At 45.6% G+C, this 16,207-nt stretch overlaps 1 pseudogene; it reads left to right on the top strand.

The window, feature by feature from the left end:
* The first annotated feature begins 14,869 nt into the window (after positions 1-14,869).
* On the top strand, positions 14,870-15,315 carry LOC124963370 (ubiquitin-40S ribosomal protein S27a-like; annotated as a pseudogene).
* The last annotated feature ends 892 nt before the right edge of the window (positions 15,316-16,207 follow it).

Below are 16,207 nucleotides of genomic sequence, written 5' to 3'. Positions count from 1 at the left end.
TCCAACTGTTCATTTTACCTTGTGGCAGTTGAGAAAGAGACCACATTCACATGACTTTTATTACAGTATTATATTGTTCTAGTTGTTCTAGTTTATTATTAATCTCTTATTGTGCCCTAATTTATAAGTTAAACTTAATCATAGGTATGTACAAGAAAAAACGGTGTATACATAGTCCACCGAGGGTCTAGGGACAGATCCCCCATGGATAGTTGACTATGGTAACTAAGTACAGCTACATGAGTGGGCCCCGGCGACACCAGCAGAGGAGCCGCCCAAGTGATCCACAGAACTGAGAGAAATAGGAAGTTGACATCAAGACTAAGTGTTTTGGGAATTTGTTACGCAGTAATAGGTCGCATACAGAAACTGGAGCCTGGGAGACTGTAGAACTGTCACAGAGCAAAGCCTGTGGTACTTATGGCTCTGGACGGGGGGAGGGCCAGGAGGTTGTGTGTGCAGACAGAAGGCATCAGGAGGAAACTGCTGCTGGAGGTGGGAAAGTTGGCGACGTGTGTCACAGCAGTGCGACAATGAGCAGCAAGAACAAGTGCAGTGAAAGTAGCGCTGCAAAACTGACCCCCGAAGTAACTGGGAGACAGAAAACACGCCCGATGAGCTTGTGAATCCAGCGGAGGAACTTTCCAGGCAGAATGTTAAAAGTATACATTGTCTTTTTAGCAGCTCTAACTATTAAGGAAGGGAAAGAGGAACTGCTCAGCTTGCAAACAGGATTTGGAAGAAACGCTGTGGGCCGGGGAAGTGCTGGGTTGCAAAATAAAATGTATCTCCAGGCTCTCCAGCCCAAGAGTCCCAAAGTAAGACATGGCTTCAGGGTAAAGATCAAGTTAAGTCTGAGACTGTAGGACCGTTCTTTTTATTTATACATATATATGTTGTGTATATATATATATATATATATATATATATATATATGTTTATTTATATATATATGTTGTAAACAGACACAATGCCTTTGTTTTATTTATTTATTTATTTATTTATATGTGGTGCTGAGGATCGAACCCAGTGCCTCACATGTGCTAGGCAAGCGCTTCACACTGAGCCACAACCCCAGCCCCTATAGGACTATTTCCTAATACATAAAAAGCCAACAAAGTTTTCAGGGGGTTTTGGAATAGGACGGTTCAAACTGAAAAGAGGTTTCTGGGCCCCAAATTTTCTAAGGGAAGAAAGTAGGTGGAGAATCCTCCTTGATTGCAGGTACAGGACAATTCTTTTCAGAAAGGACATATAACTCAGAAGGTGGAGCCAAAAGGCCAGAGGGCAATGTCAAGAGCCAAAGAAAGCAATGGCTGAAGAGTCCCTCCCAGGGAGCTCACAGGGTCCTCCTGAAGGAACATTCAAGAATGGGAGTGTAGAGTCAAGAGATGAACACTTTTGTGAATCTCTTGATTCTTATTCCCATATTGATTTCTGGAAAGTCTGTATCAATTTATAGAAAATAGGTTTTTGGTGCTGCTAAATACATATCTTGGATCATCAGTCTGGTTTATCCTACACTGAATGACTATTTTCAGGCTAAACCAGCAAAGGAATCACCTGGCCAATACACAGAATCATAGGATATTATAAATCATTGTAAGTGTCTATAAAATGTTTGGGGATGGATTTGTTAGGCAGCAATAGATAACCAGTACACAGGAAGACTGAAAAAAAACCTTCTCTCAGGAGTTGGTACTTAAAGACCAGGTATCCCTGGAGAGTGAACACAGGCCCGGGAGAAGGACAGGGCATTAGGAGCCACTTCATGCCTCTTATGCCACCCCAAGGAGTAAAGTGTCCTTTCAGGAAGCAGCACATTTAGAAAGTCTCTGCACATTGAACCTTTCTTTATTTAACGAGGTCTTGGTGTAGCTGTGGGGATCATAAGGGTCCAGAACTTTTCCACTTCTACTGTCCAAACATATGTCATGAAAGATACTGTCAGGGTATCTGTCAGGCCAGAGGACAAGCATGAACTGTCCTTTCTCAGCTGTGCATGTAACAGAAAATAAATACACCCAGACTGCACCAGCTGGGCATGATAGAACTTGAGGTGAAAGATTTATATTTACTCTCTATATATACTGTTGTTTTCAAACTATGCACCATGAATTATGCCCTTAATTTCTCTGGGTCTCATTTCATTTGTAAAACAAGCAGATGGCCTCCAACTCTGAAAGTCTAAGGTTCTAGGAAGAGACTTCAATGTATAAATAAATATGAAAGTGCCTCCCACATAAGCAATCAAAAATTTGTTGACTATGAGTAGACATGAGCCATAAAATGGACTATGGCAGCACCAAAACCTTACCCGTAAATTGATGCAAACTTTCCAGAAATCAATATGGGGATAAGAATCAAGAGTCATGCTGGGCACGGTGGCACATGCCTGTAATCCCAGCAGCTCAGGCAGTGAGGCAGTTCAAAGCCAACCTCAGTGACAGTGAGATGCTAGGCAACCCAGAGAGACCCTGTCTCTAAATAAAATACCAAAAAGGGTTGGAGATATGGCTCAGTGGTTAAGTGCCCCTGAGTTCAGTCCTGGGTACCCACCCCCCAAAAAGGAATCAAGAGTCATAAAAATGTTCATTCCTTGACTTTACAATCCCATTCTTGAGGATTTATCCAAAGAAATAATTGAACATAAGATCAAAACTACAAGCATCACCTGTAGTGCAAAAATATTAAAAATGAAAGACCTAGCAAAAAGGATAAATTATTGCATGTGTAATATCATGTAGCTATTGCAAGGGTCATTATAAAAGCTGTGGAATCATGGGCAAGTGGTTGTGATCTCATAATTCATGAAAAAGGCCAACTAGAAGACTATTACTTGAATTACATAAAAATAGTCTCAGCACAGGGACAAAGGCTAGAAAGAAACATGCAAATATGAAAATAGTTCTAGGGGATCGAGGGGTATAACTGTGTTAGTGCTTGCCTAGCGTGCACAAAGCCCTGGGTTCAGTTCTCAGCACTGCAGAAAGACAGCTGAGATAACCTGAAGTTTGTCTTTGTCTTTCTTTCCCCCCACATTATTCTCCTGAAGGCTCTTACTAGGTTGTCCTTATCACAGGGCTCTTTTTAAGGTCCCATGAAATAACTGTGCCCTTCACCAATGCACCAGTGTTCTTGCAGAGGCATCGCAGGAAAGCCCACCGCACTGGCTCTGGAATGGCCTGGTGCCCAAGCAGGCAGGAGCCCTGACAAAGGCCTGAGCCTCTCCTAGTAGCATCCAAGAAAACCACTGGGATCCACAAGTGGATGGTCAGGCTCCCTAAACCAGGCAAGGGTAATCTAGGCTGTAGGAACATACCACAGAGGTGGAGCCAGGAAGGATAACAAGGCAATCCAGAGACTCTCAGGTGCCCAGGCCTCTGCAGAAAACCAACGAAACCAAGGAACCTGTGCTGCCAAGAAGTAACCTGACCAACGTGTTCTTGTTGCTGGAAATCAGAAAGGGGAACTGAGAGAAGCAGCATCACCTCAACCCCATCTGAGGGGAAGATCATTTCTCCACAAACCAGCTGTTCTGCTGCTGTGACCAAAAGACCTGAAAAGAACAATTGGAGGAGGAAAAGTTTATTTGGGGGCTCATGATTTCAGAGGTCTCAGTCCATAGACAGCTGACTCCATTCCTCAGAGCCTGAGGTGAGGCAGAACATGATGGCAGAAGAGTGTGGCAGAGGAAAGAATCTGGGAACCTGGCACCAGGCAGGAGAGAGAGAGAGAGAGAGAGAGAGAGAGAGAGAGAGAGAGAGAGAGAGAGAGAGAGAGAGAGAGACAGCACTCTGCTCAACAAGGATAAAATATTATTTCCCAAAAGCCCACTGCCAGGGACCCACCTCCTCCAGTCACACCCTGTCTGCCTATAGTTACCATTCAGTTAATCCCTAACAGTGGAATAACACACTGATCAGGCTAAGGCTCTCTTAACCCAATCATTGCACCTCAAAACTTTCTTGCACTATCTTGCACATGAGCTTTTGGGGGACATGTCACATCTAAACTCTAACACCAGCTGACCTTATAAGCATCTACTTTGTATAGGACACTGAGGACACAAAGACAAGTCAGGGTTGCTGCTGCAAGGAGCTTGCAACTCGGCACAGGGTAAGGAGAAAGAAGGAGATGGAAGGGGAGAGGCAGGGACAGAGCACCGCACTACAAGGCAGAACGTTTGAAAGATAGGAAACCAGCACCACCAAAGTGAGGAAGAGAAAGAGACTGCGTCCCTCAGGAAGGACCCCTTGAGGGGTGTTGAAGGGTGGGTTGTGTCTGCCAGAGATGGCGATGGGGAAGGCGTTTCAGGCCGAGTAGCCAAAGAAAGTGGGAAAGCAAAGGCAGGAAAGCTCGCGATGCACTCGGGCAGGGAGAGCGAGAACCCGCCGTGAGCAACTATCTGACCACGCTGAAAGGTTTGGTGGGAAAGGGAGCCTGGAGCCCCAGGGGATGCGCCTTGAATGGCTCCTGGCTGGGCCTCAGCGGGGAGATCCAATCACAGTAGGAAAGCAAGGCAAGGGAAAAGCGACAAAAGGTTGACTGGACCAGGGCTTCAGCACTGAATGGAAAGGATGAGGCTGGTGCAAGGCGTGGGGCGGGCCGCGGTCAGTGACTAACTTGTCCTGGGCTTGAGGCTGGGGAGACGGAGCCCTGGAGATGCCCATGATGGGAACAGAAAACCCAGGAGGAAGGGACTTGGGAGACCTGCAATGGATGCAAGTGACCCCGTCCAATGAGCAGCTGAAACTGCATCGAGAGCTTGGGAGGGCAGTCAGGGGTCGATGTGAGAGCTCTGCTCTGAGAGGCTGCAGCCGAAGAGGTAGAAGTGTCCCAGAAGGAGGCTGAAGACAGAAACGTAGACCCAAGCGTAGGTGTCAGAAGGAGAAGCAAATGGCAGATCAGTAAGGGGGCACAGTGCCCTGAAGGCTTGGGCAGTGCAGGGATCAGCAGAGTGAGGCGGTTGGGAGAAGGGGTCTTCAAAAGAAGAGCTTAGGGTGGGGCAGGAGCCAGATTCTCAGGAGCTGAGAGCACAGGCACAAAGTGGGGACACTTGGACGGGATTTTCCTTAAGATTGTGGTAAGGACAAGAGAGCTGGGAGAGCAACCTGAATGGGTCTGTAAGGTCACGGGAAAATGCCTTTGAGCACATTTGCGGGGAAGAAGTTGGTAACAGCAGTGCCAGCCTCAGTGTGTGCAGGAGAGGGTTTGGTGAGTCAGTTTTCAGAATCCCAATATATATAATCATTGACATCGAGTGAAATGGTGGAGAGGGTTGTGTAAGAATCCCCGTGGCCCCGGGGCATCAGCTCGAAACCAAACCAAAAGGAGATAAGAAGGATAATTTCATAATGAAGTTAGGAAAGAGGGAGCGATTTTGCTGTGGGCCTGATGGGGATGTTGAAAAACTGGAAGCTTAAAAAAAGCAGAATTTGGAAGAGTCACAATGAAAAATGAGTGGTGGGTCTAACTTGAGCTGGGAAAAATGGAATTTCCAAGCAACACAGAGGTCCCTGTTGAGTTGGGAGCATGATCCAAGTGCAGCCAGCTGGCACGTCGCTTTTCTTCAGCGATGCTGGCAGCGCCAAGCAGAAGCAGCATATGACGGCGATTATCCAGGTTGGGGACTGACACAGCAAGTCGAAGGGGAGGTTGGGGGATGAGGCTCTCGGGAGCTTTCAAGGACATGCTAGAGAGAGCCAGCCTGTTCTGGGGCCCTGTTTGCCGAGCCAGACAGCAGGGCTTCCACTGTGCAGGGATGTGCTCCTTCCGCCGGCATCAGTGAGCAGAGCTGCTTTCAAACGCAAGGCTCTGACAACTTTCAGTGGCTTATTTTTCAATGTTTTAAAATTGTGGCAAAATGTACATAAACATATACTTTACCATTTTAACCATTTTTATGGGTACAGTTCTGTGGCATTTAGTCTATTCGTACGTATTGTTCTACAACCGTCACCACTGTCCACCTCCAGCCGTCACCCCCAGCTGATACTCTGTGCCCATTAAACAATAAGGTCCTCAGCCCCAGTAGCCACTGTTCTACCCTCCGCCTGCATGAGTGTCTTGACTCAGGTATCTCATGTAAATGAAATCGTAGTGTTTCTTTGTGCGACTGGCTTATTTCACTTCACATGTCTTTGAAGTTCATCCATGTTTCTGCATGTGACAGAATTTCCTTTCTTTTCAAGGCTGACTGATAATCCATTATGTGAGTGTGGAGGAGTGTGTTTATCCATTCCTCAGCCGAAGGATGCTGGGGTTGCTCTATCTTTTGGCTATTGTGGATTAAACCACTATGAACATTGTTGTACTAATATCTGTTCAGTTCCTGTTTTCAGTTTTGTTGTGTGTATAACCAAAGTGATAATAGTCTGTAATATAGTTTTTAAATTATATACATCAGTGAATAAAAATAAATCAATATAACTTTGAGCCAAATGGGTGGCACTGGCTGTGTGAATGTGGGGTCCAAGGAGAGCCAGGCACCAGCATCCCTGCCTGGCAGGGCTGACATCATAGCAACCTCATCCATTTCTGGAGCCCTAGGCTGAGAGATCCGGTGAGTCTTTTAGGATTCAAGGCTGGATCCTAGAAGGACACTTGGCTATTTCAGTTTGGGGAAAGAAAGAAGTCACACCAGATTCCAAAGCAACATTCCTGCTGGCAAATGCACACACATAGCTGTGTGGAGCATGATACACGCAGCAAATGTGGTTTGGGCATAGAAACCACTGAGCTGGCCATTGGAAAAAATAAAATCAAGTGTTAAGAGGCACCCATCGCCTTCCCTCTCTGGCGTATGTGTGCATCAAAGCACAGGCTTTGGGGTTAGATAGCCTTCTGGTATAGTCTGCTCCGCATCACGTCTTAAATCCGTTACCTTGCACAGCCCTAGCTACGCACCCCCAGTCTCAGTGTCCCCATCTATAAATTGGATTGCATGGTGCAGGGTGTGAATGCTTAACCCAGAACTGAGCTTCAGTAAGTAGCTCCTTCCTTGCCTTCTACTCCCTTTCAGACTTCAGAAGCCCAGGTCCCTTCAGCTCCATGGCACCTTCCCAGGTAGCTTTAAGCTACCCAGAAGAGAAAAAGGCACTGCCCCTTTGCCTTCTAGTGGTGAAAGAAGCCCATTGCAGGGACATACAATAAATTACAAGCTCATTTTATTGGTTTATGAATCAAAGGTCAGACATAATTTACAAATCCATAGCTGAGTCATCAGCAATATATCACTATAACCCGAGCTTACTATTGGTGTCAAATACCATATGGAAGAATAATAATAAGGCATCATTAAATATATCACACTCATTTGATTTGACTGACTGTAGCACTAACTCTGCACACGTCGTCTCACGCTCATTTGCTGATAATTGTTAAAGAGCACATAACCGAGAACTCCAAGATGCCGCTGGTAGTGCAGTCTGGACTTCCTGAGTCCAGAGATGTCATAACCCTAGATGAGAGGTGATCACAAAGGACCCAAGAGATGGAGGGTGAGACATCAAGGCTGTCTTCCAGAGACACTGATGAAGCAGGAGTTAGAAGACTCAGCAGCTTTGGTAAATGGATGAAGTTGGAAAATATGCTAAGTGAAATAGGCCAAGCCCAAAAAACCAAAGGCTGGGGCTGGGGAGATAGCTCAGTCGGTAGAGTGCTTGCCTTGTAAGCACAAGGCCCTGGGTTCGATCCCCAGCACCCAAAAAAAACAAAACAAAAAAAAACCCAAAGGCTGAAGGTTTTCTCTGATGAGTGCATGACAATGTATATATAATGAGGAGGGGGTGGCCGGGGGAAGAGAAGAATGAAGGAACTTTGGATGGTGTAGAGGAAAATGGGGTGGGAGGGGGTGGGGGACAGAAAGATAGTAGAATGAAACAGACAGTATTACCCTATGTATATGTATGATTACGTGAATGGTGTGAATCTACATTATGTACAACCATAGAAATGAAAAGTTGTACCCCATTTGTGCACAATGAATCAAAATGCAGTCTATAAAAATAAAAAAGATTTTAATAAAAAATAAAATAAAATAAAATACAGTAGTCTCCTCTTATCTGTGGGGGATGTGTGCCAAGACCCCCAATGGATGCCTGAAACTGAGGATAGTACCAACATATAGACTATATTTTTCCTATACATACATGCCTCTGATAAAGTTTAATTTATAAATTAGGTACAATAAGAGATTAACAACAATAACTAATAAGATACAATATGCTGCAATTAAAAAAAAAGACTCAACAGCTGGAACATCACACTCACTATGGCTCCAGGCCTGTCTGTCTTGGGTCCTGACTGGAGAGCAGTTTCCTCAGACGGGATGGACACAGCAGAGAGGAACTGAGAGGAGACCAACTTGAGGGTGGAGTGAGACAGCACCCGGAGGGTGGAGTGACTGACCCAGCAGCAGGGAACAGGAGAAGGACCAACACAAGGTTCCGTGGTTCTGGGGGATGGTGCTTGGAAAGTAGGAGAGGATGTAGACTAGTGGGTGTCACTTCAAGTGTCACCTGGTGAGTCACCTAACAGGCAGTATAACTGTGTTGGTTATGCAAAGGTTGTGACCCACATCCAAGCAGCCGGTATCATGGACATGAGCCAGCTGTTGGGTCAAGTTAGAATTTGAGAGGGCAGAGAAGTCAGACAGAAGCCACATTTCCTGCGCACTGGCAGAATACACTGGTAGGAGCCCAGTTACAGCATCGAGAGGAGGTTCCAACCTGAAATGGTCTTGCTTTTGACATGGCTCCCAGGGAGCCGCGCCGTGCAGCCAGCCCACTGGTACCTGCTGACAAATGACAAGGAAGCAGTGGAGCGGTGGGCTGGAGCACAGGTGGCAAGCGTGGACCACAGCTGCACAGAGTCCACCATGCCCGCACAGGCCTGACGTGCAGTGGGCCTGAAGCAGGGTGGACCAATGCCACAGGCGAGTCAGGGTGCACTGACCGGTCATCCCACCACACCTCAGCCTGGCACAGTGCAGACATCGCTCCACGTGGGGGCTGTCTGTGGGACCCTCCCTCCCCAGCCAAGGATTCTCAATTCACTGACCTCAACTGTGGGAAGCTGACATTATTTAGCAGAATCAGACTAGGTTGAGCCATGGGATGTAGAGGCCTGGCTTCTAGGAACTACCGGAAAGCATGTGGCGCTGTTTGGAAGCGGTTCCCTGTCTCCTGGAATTTTTCCCTGAGGATGACTCCCTTAACTCCACCCTATCCTGTCCATCACAGAAGAAGCTCCTCCCAGCCCTTGCCCCCTTTACCTGTATATTATAAGTAAAGGAGAGCAGGGCGACTCCATGTTGTTGTGAGAGGCCAGAGCTGGTATGGCCAGACCCTTGACGCCCTCTCTCATAAAATGAGTATTGGCTCTTGTGTGTTCGTTTGAGTAGATAAGTTTTTGGGTAATAGATAAACCGCCAACATCCTCCTCTGGCAGCTAACCCTTTTCTCCTCCACACTGGCTGTGGCAGAGAGGACCCACACTCAACCTCAGGCTTCTGGACAAGTGAGGAGAAAACGGAAGCAAGGCAAACCTGAATGGGATTTAGGGAAAATATCATGCTAAGTGAAATAGGCCAAGCCCAAAAAACCAAAGGCTGAATGTTTTCTCTGATGAGTGCATGACAATGTGTATATAGTATATATATATATAGCATTAGTACTTTTCCAAAGCCTAATTAGCATAATTTTGGGTCAATAGCATTAATACTTTTTCAAACCCTGATTAGCATTAGGTTTGGATCAATAGCAGGTCCCCAAATGCTATATAAACCCCCAGACTGGCAGCCAGACGGAAACCCCTGTCTGGTCCCCTCTCCTCCAGTGGGACTTCCGTTTCTATGCATACTTGATTATGCACACTTGAACAAATCCTACTCTCACGCTCACTCCTCCAGACCTCTGGATTTCATTCTCTTCCTGAGACAAGAACCTGGAAAGAAGAAACTGATGGTGAGTTGCGGGGTCTGTGGCAACACTGGGGGCACAGACACCATTAAGAACTGCAGCCCTTCCTGGCTGCAGAGCTCAGAGCTTGTGCAGACTCCTCCTGCCAGCAGAAGCTGTCAAAGGAGTCTCATCTCAAAACTCCGCTTTCACTTTCAAGTCCCTCAGCGGTGTCCCATCTGGCTGACTGCCTTGTCAGGGTAACGGTGGTCTTGTCAAAAAAGTCATTCCTAGGCCCAACTTAGGCCCACCTCTCTGGGGTGGAGACCAAGAATCTACACTCTGAGTACTCCCTGCCACGATTCCCGTCAGACTGCAGTTGGAGAATCACAGACAGAAGACCAACCAAGTGGCTGTAGCTATAGGATAAAAAACCGAGGGACCAGGAAGTCCTCAAACCACACGAGGCAGTCCTGGTGCTAGAGTACCCCTCCCAGCAAACAGAAATGCCAGCAGCAGCCATGCCAGTCTTGGGACCTAACACAAGTTGAACAATGGGTTCTGGCTTTCGGACCCTGGTGGCGAATCTTTTGATTCTTTTAGTACTACAAATGGCACATGCCCCAACTTGTCTCTTTTCATAAGATTTTTTTTTTTTTAAAGGACGGAGCATGAGTTGATATATATAGAACCAGAGTTAATCTCTGACATACAGATGAGTGGTTTGACTCTGGTGACTTACTGTAACCCTATCTCTAAGGTACCATTGGCTACACATGGAATCGGTCACCCCAACCCTTCACTGTGGTAACCCACTCCCCTGGGGAGCATCATCTGGCACTTTCTTTAGCTTAATAACTTCTCCTGCAAAAACCTAAATATGCCACAAGTAAGGAAATAGTATGTCCTCTGTAGTGCACATTGGCTCGATGAACTAGGGAGTCATTAAGATGATTATAAAGATGGCACAGCAATTCAGGGAAATATTTAGAATGTATTATTAAATAATATCAGATTTTAAGTTTAGAAAATAATGGAAATAACAACAAAACTAGGGCTGGGGTTGTGGCTCAGTGGTAGCATGCTCACCTAGCAGGCATGAGGCCCTGGGTTCAATCCTTAGCACCACATAAAAATAAAAAAATAAGGCTGGGGGTATAGCTCAGGTGGTAGAGTGCTTGCCTTGCAAGCACAAAGCCCTGGGTTCAATCCCCAGCACCTAAAAAAAGATAAAAAAAAAAAATAAAAAAATAAAGGTGTCCACCTACAACTAAAAAATATTTTTAAAAAAGAACAACAAAACTACACAAATATGAAAAAACAAAACAACATATTAAAAATGCTACTTGTGGAAATTGTGACAGATAATCTTTGTTCCTTAAAAATTGTGAAAAAGAGTTGGGTGCCATGGTGCACAACTGTAACCCCAGCTACTGGGGAGATTGAGGCAGGAGGAATACAAGTTCAAGACGAGCTTTGACAAGTCAGGGAGATCCTGTCTCAAAATAAAATAAAAAGGGCTGAGATCTGTCTTAGCGGTAGAGTGCCCCCTGGGTTCAATCCCCAGTACTGAAAAAAAATGTTCTTTGATGTGTTACAGTTATTAAAAGCTACCTTTCTGCAGTCCCTTTTCTTCTCTCAATCACAGGACGATAAGCCAGGTACAGTGGTGCATGTCTGGACTCCCCGCTACTTGGGAGACTGAGGCAGGAAGATGCCTTGAGCCCAGGAGTTTGAGGCCAACCTGGAAACACACCAAGACCCCGTCTTAAACAACACCAAACCCGGGACCATAAACTGTACTCCGGACTGACACCTGCAATAACAAAACTGCACATAACTTCTCGGTCGTCACTCATTTTGAAAGGTCAAACAATATCCCCCCAGACGTCTACCGGAAACTGGCAGCAGGCAGCTCTGGGCGGGCCCGTTCTCAGAATCCAGAGCCTGGGCTCCATGGCCATGCAGCTTCTTAACAGCTTCACGGCGACGCAGGTGAAGAGGGGCAGCTCCTCTGCAGCGCGAGAGGGGACGAAGTCTGGTGAGCAAGCAGCATGGCCAGCTCGAAACCCGCCTTAGTCTGTGGACAATTTCCGGATGAACTATGCTTTTAGTTGACTCATGCCTAGTCCTGCGCTGAGCTCCTAAGTGACAGGTTCCAGCCTCCGCCTGCATGGGGATGGAGGGAGAAGCCTGGACACGCTGGACTTGGGTGGCAGCAGCCTATCTCCATGAGGATGGAGCCACCCAGGCACCACTGCTGGGTGGAATCGCATAAGCAAGTGGTGACACTACACAGGCACATGCAGTCAGAGGGAATGTCAGGTTTCCCCACCTTGAACTCACAGAGACGGCAAAATCATCATCCCTTTGGGAGGCGGGCTGTGGGAGAGAGTGCCAGCTCTGGGACATAAGAAAACCATCCTTACCCTGGTATGGTGGTACATAACCATAATCCCTGTGACTTGGGAGGCTGAGGCAGGAGAATGGCAAGTTGGAGGCCAGCCTCAGCAACTTAGTGAAATACTATCTTGAAATAAAAAATAAAAATGGATGGAGACATAGCTCAGTGGTAAAGTGCCCCAGAGTTCAATCCCCAGTAACAAAATAAAAATAAAAGCAAGCAAGAAAACAAACAAACTTTCATCTTAAAACACAGGAAAAAGGGGCCAGAGTTAGAACTAAATGACCGAGCCCTGGGTTCAATCCCCAGCATGTACACACACACACACACACACACACACACACAAAGAGCAAACTAACCCAAAATAAGAATAAGGAAGAAAATAATGAAGATTAGAGTGGAGATGAATGAAATAGAGAATAGAAAAAACAAGAGAGAACTTCAATGAAACCAAAAACTGGGATTTTTGAATTATTAACAAAATTAATAAAATTTCAGCTAGACTGACCAAGAAAAAATTACTTAAGTTACTTAAATTACTAAAATTAGAAATGAAAGAGGCAACATTACTACTGAATATAGAGAACACCATGGCAATGGCAATTGCCATGCCAACAAATTAGATAGCTTAGCTGAAAGGGACAAACACCTAGAAAGATGAAAACCATCCATAATGACTCAAAAGAAATACAGATCTCAATAGGCCCATAAGAATAAAGAGATTTAATCAGAAAGAAAATAAACAAACACCCCAGAGTTGGGCGCTGTAGCTCAGTGGTAGAGTGCTTGCCTGGCACGCACACTTTCCTGAGTTCAATCCCCAGCATTGGGGGGTAGGGGGGACACACAAACCCTGAGACTTTCATTGGTGGATTCTACCAAGCATTTAAAGAAAAACTAATACTAATCTTTTAGAGATTTTACCCACAAATTAGTAAAGGAATGAGAATCTCCCAGGTCATTCTGAGGTCAGTTTTGTTTTGCTTTTATCCCCCAGTACTGGGGATTGAAGCCCAGGTCTCAGACATGCTAAGCAAGCTCTCCACCACTGAGCCACACCTCCAGCCTGAGATCCCCATTCTTGATGCGAAACTCTTGGCAAACTAGGAATAAAAAATAACCTCTTCAACCTGATAAGAGACAATTATAAAAAAAAAAAAAACACCAAAAAAAAAAAAAAAAAAAAAACCCATAGCTAACATAATAAAGAAGAAAGACTGCATTAACCTGGGAACTGGAAGAAAGGCGGGGATCTGCTGGTAGGCAGGAAGAAACCTGAGTCATCTGCCATATCCATACCCCTGCTTGTTCAGAAACAGGCCTCTCTGCTCCTTGTATCTGGCCACCACCTATGGGCTCACTAAGCATCTCAGACAGGAAATGAGACTCTTTCGCTGCCTCTGACCTCCCACCTTGTACAGACTCTGCTGTCTACCCATCTGTCCCTATTTCTTCCTCCACAAGCAGAGTGCCAGTTTTTCTCAGGGGTCTGCTTGCCAGAGCAGAGGGCCCTCTCCCCAGCTCGGTGGAAGTCCTGATTGTCTCGTCAGTCTGTAGCCTGCTTCTTTTGCCAATGACTGATTCAGGGACAGGCCAGGGAGGGAAGCTTGGCTGGAGACCCCCTGGAATGGCTTTCCCCTTCTTGATAAGACATGTCTTCTTCCACTGCACATTGTCATATCCCACCAGGGAGCTGGGTGATCATGTTCTTCTCATGATCAGGAAGAGCAATAAGGCCAAAACTGAAGTTCTGAAGGTGGAGGTTCAGTTAGAAGGTTCTGGTTCTGGTAGGAGGACCAGTTAGAAGGTTTTGCAGTCGAGAAACAATGGTATCTGGACCAGGGTGGGGAGGGTGGGGAGAGTTGCTGGTCTATTCTGAAGATGGTATCTTGTAGAGTGCATATTTTGAAGGTAGGACCAAAAAGATTTGAAGGATGGGTGTGGAGTAAGACATAAGTGTGGGGACTCCTCCAAGGTGTTTGCTTGAGGGTCTGGAAGGATCGCGTTGGCATTCACGAAGGTGGGGCAGGCAGCAAGAGGAGCAAGTTTTGTGGGGAGCAGGAATATAGCTTGGACAGGTTGTTTGAGGCTCCACCTCCAGGTGGGGCTGGCCAATAGTCATTAGATGCATTTGGGGTACAGGAGAGAGGGTCACACAGGAGGTAGGAATTTGAGAGCTCCCAGCATGCACAGAGTATTAAAGTCATAAGACTAAGTCAAACCCTAACACTGAGGAGAGAAGAGAGAAAGGGCCTGAAGACTGAGGTCTGGGGCAGCAGCCAGGACTGAAAAGAAGCGACCATGAGAGAGAATTGCCCATGGTGCACGCCTATGATAATCCCAGCTACTGGTGAGACTGAGGCAGGGGAAGCCCACGTTGGAGCCCAGCCTGTGCACCTTAGCAAGACCCTGCTTCAAAATTTAAAAAAAAAAAAAGGGAGAGAGAGAGAGAGAGAGAGAGAGAGAGAGAGAACACAAGAGAGTTCACCTCAGCAAAATGAATAAGAAAAAAATATAAATACATCCTTTCCAATCCACTATCTGTGGTGGAACTGCTGCTGAGATGCAAATTTTTGTAAAAACCCTTATGGGGAAGCCTATATCACACTCAAGGCTGAACCCCTGGACACTATAGAAAATGTAAAGGCCAAGATCCGGGAAAAGGAAGGAAATCCTCCTGATCAGCAAAGACTAATTTTTGCTGGTATACAACTGGACTACAACCTTCAGGAGTCCACCCTTCCTCTTGTGCTGAGGCTTCGTGGTGGTGCTAAGAAAAGGAATAAGTCTTACACCACTCCCAAGAAGAATAAGCATAAGAGAAAGAAGATTAAGTTGGCTGTCCTGATAGATTATAAAGTGAATGAAAATGGCAAAATTAGTTGTCTTCCCCAGAGTGCCCTTCAGATGAATGTAGGTGCTAGAGTTTTTATGTCTAGCCACTTTGACAGACATTATTGTGTCAAGTATTGTCTGACTTATTGCTGCAACAAGTCAGAAGACAAGTAATGTGTATGAGTTAATAAAAGACATGGACTAAAAAAAAAACATGAAGACGAAATGAAAAAAACAAAAGTGAAAACAAGCAAAGGGAGGAATAGTCGATGCTAAAGGAATAGACAATCAAAGGAGAAACTAATTCAAACTAAAAACTAGAAATAAACCCAAATGACTGGAAATACAAATCATATCTCAATAATAACCTTGGATATTAATGGCCTAAACTCATCAATCAAAAGACACAGATTGGCAGATTTGAATTTTTAAAAAAATTGTTTTAGATGTTGATAGACCTTTATTTTATTCATTTATTTATATGTGGTGCTGAGAATCAAACCCAGTGCCTCACATATGCTAGGCAAGCAATCTACTACTGAACTATAACCCTAGCCTGGCAAATTGAATTTAAAAAAAAATGCAACTGTTATGGTTTGGATGTGAGGTGTCTCCCAAAAGTTCATGTGTGAGACAATGTAAGAAGGTTCAGAGAGAAATGATTGGGTTTTGAGAGTCTTAACCTAATCAGTGCATTAATCCCTGGTAGGATTAATTGAAATGGCAGGGTGTGGCTGAATGGGTGGGAATTGGGGTGTGGCTATGAGGTATATATTTTGCATCTGAAGAGTAGGGTCTCTCTCTGATTTCTGATCACCGTGGTGTGAGCTGCTTTCCTCTGCCACCTTCTTCCGCCATGATGTTTAGTCTCATCTGAAGTCCCAAGGAATGGAGCTGGCCTTCTATGGACTAAGACCTCTCAAACTGTGAGCCCTCAAATAAACTCTTCCTGCTTTACAGTTGTGCTGGTCAGGTCATTTAGTCACAGCAGCAAAAAGCTGACTAACACACAGCAATGTGTAGTCTCCATGAGATTCACCTCATAGGCAAAGATATCCACAGACTA

The sequence above is a fragment of the Sciurus carolinensis genome, chromosome 13, assembly GCF_902686445.1.
Source record: "Sciurus carolinensis chromosome 13, mSciCar1.2, whole genome shotgun sequence".
NCBI classification, from domain to species: domain Eukaryota; kingdom Metazoa; phylum Chordata; class Mammalia; order Rodentia; family Sciuridae; genus Sciurus; species Sciurus carolinensis.
The sequence above is the reverse complement of the archived record's forward strand: the minus strand, read 5'-3'. Positions and strand labels throughout refer to the sequence as shown.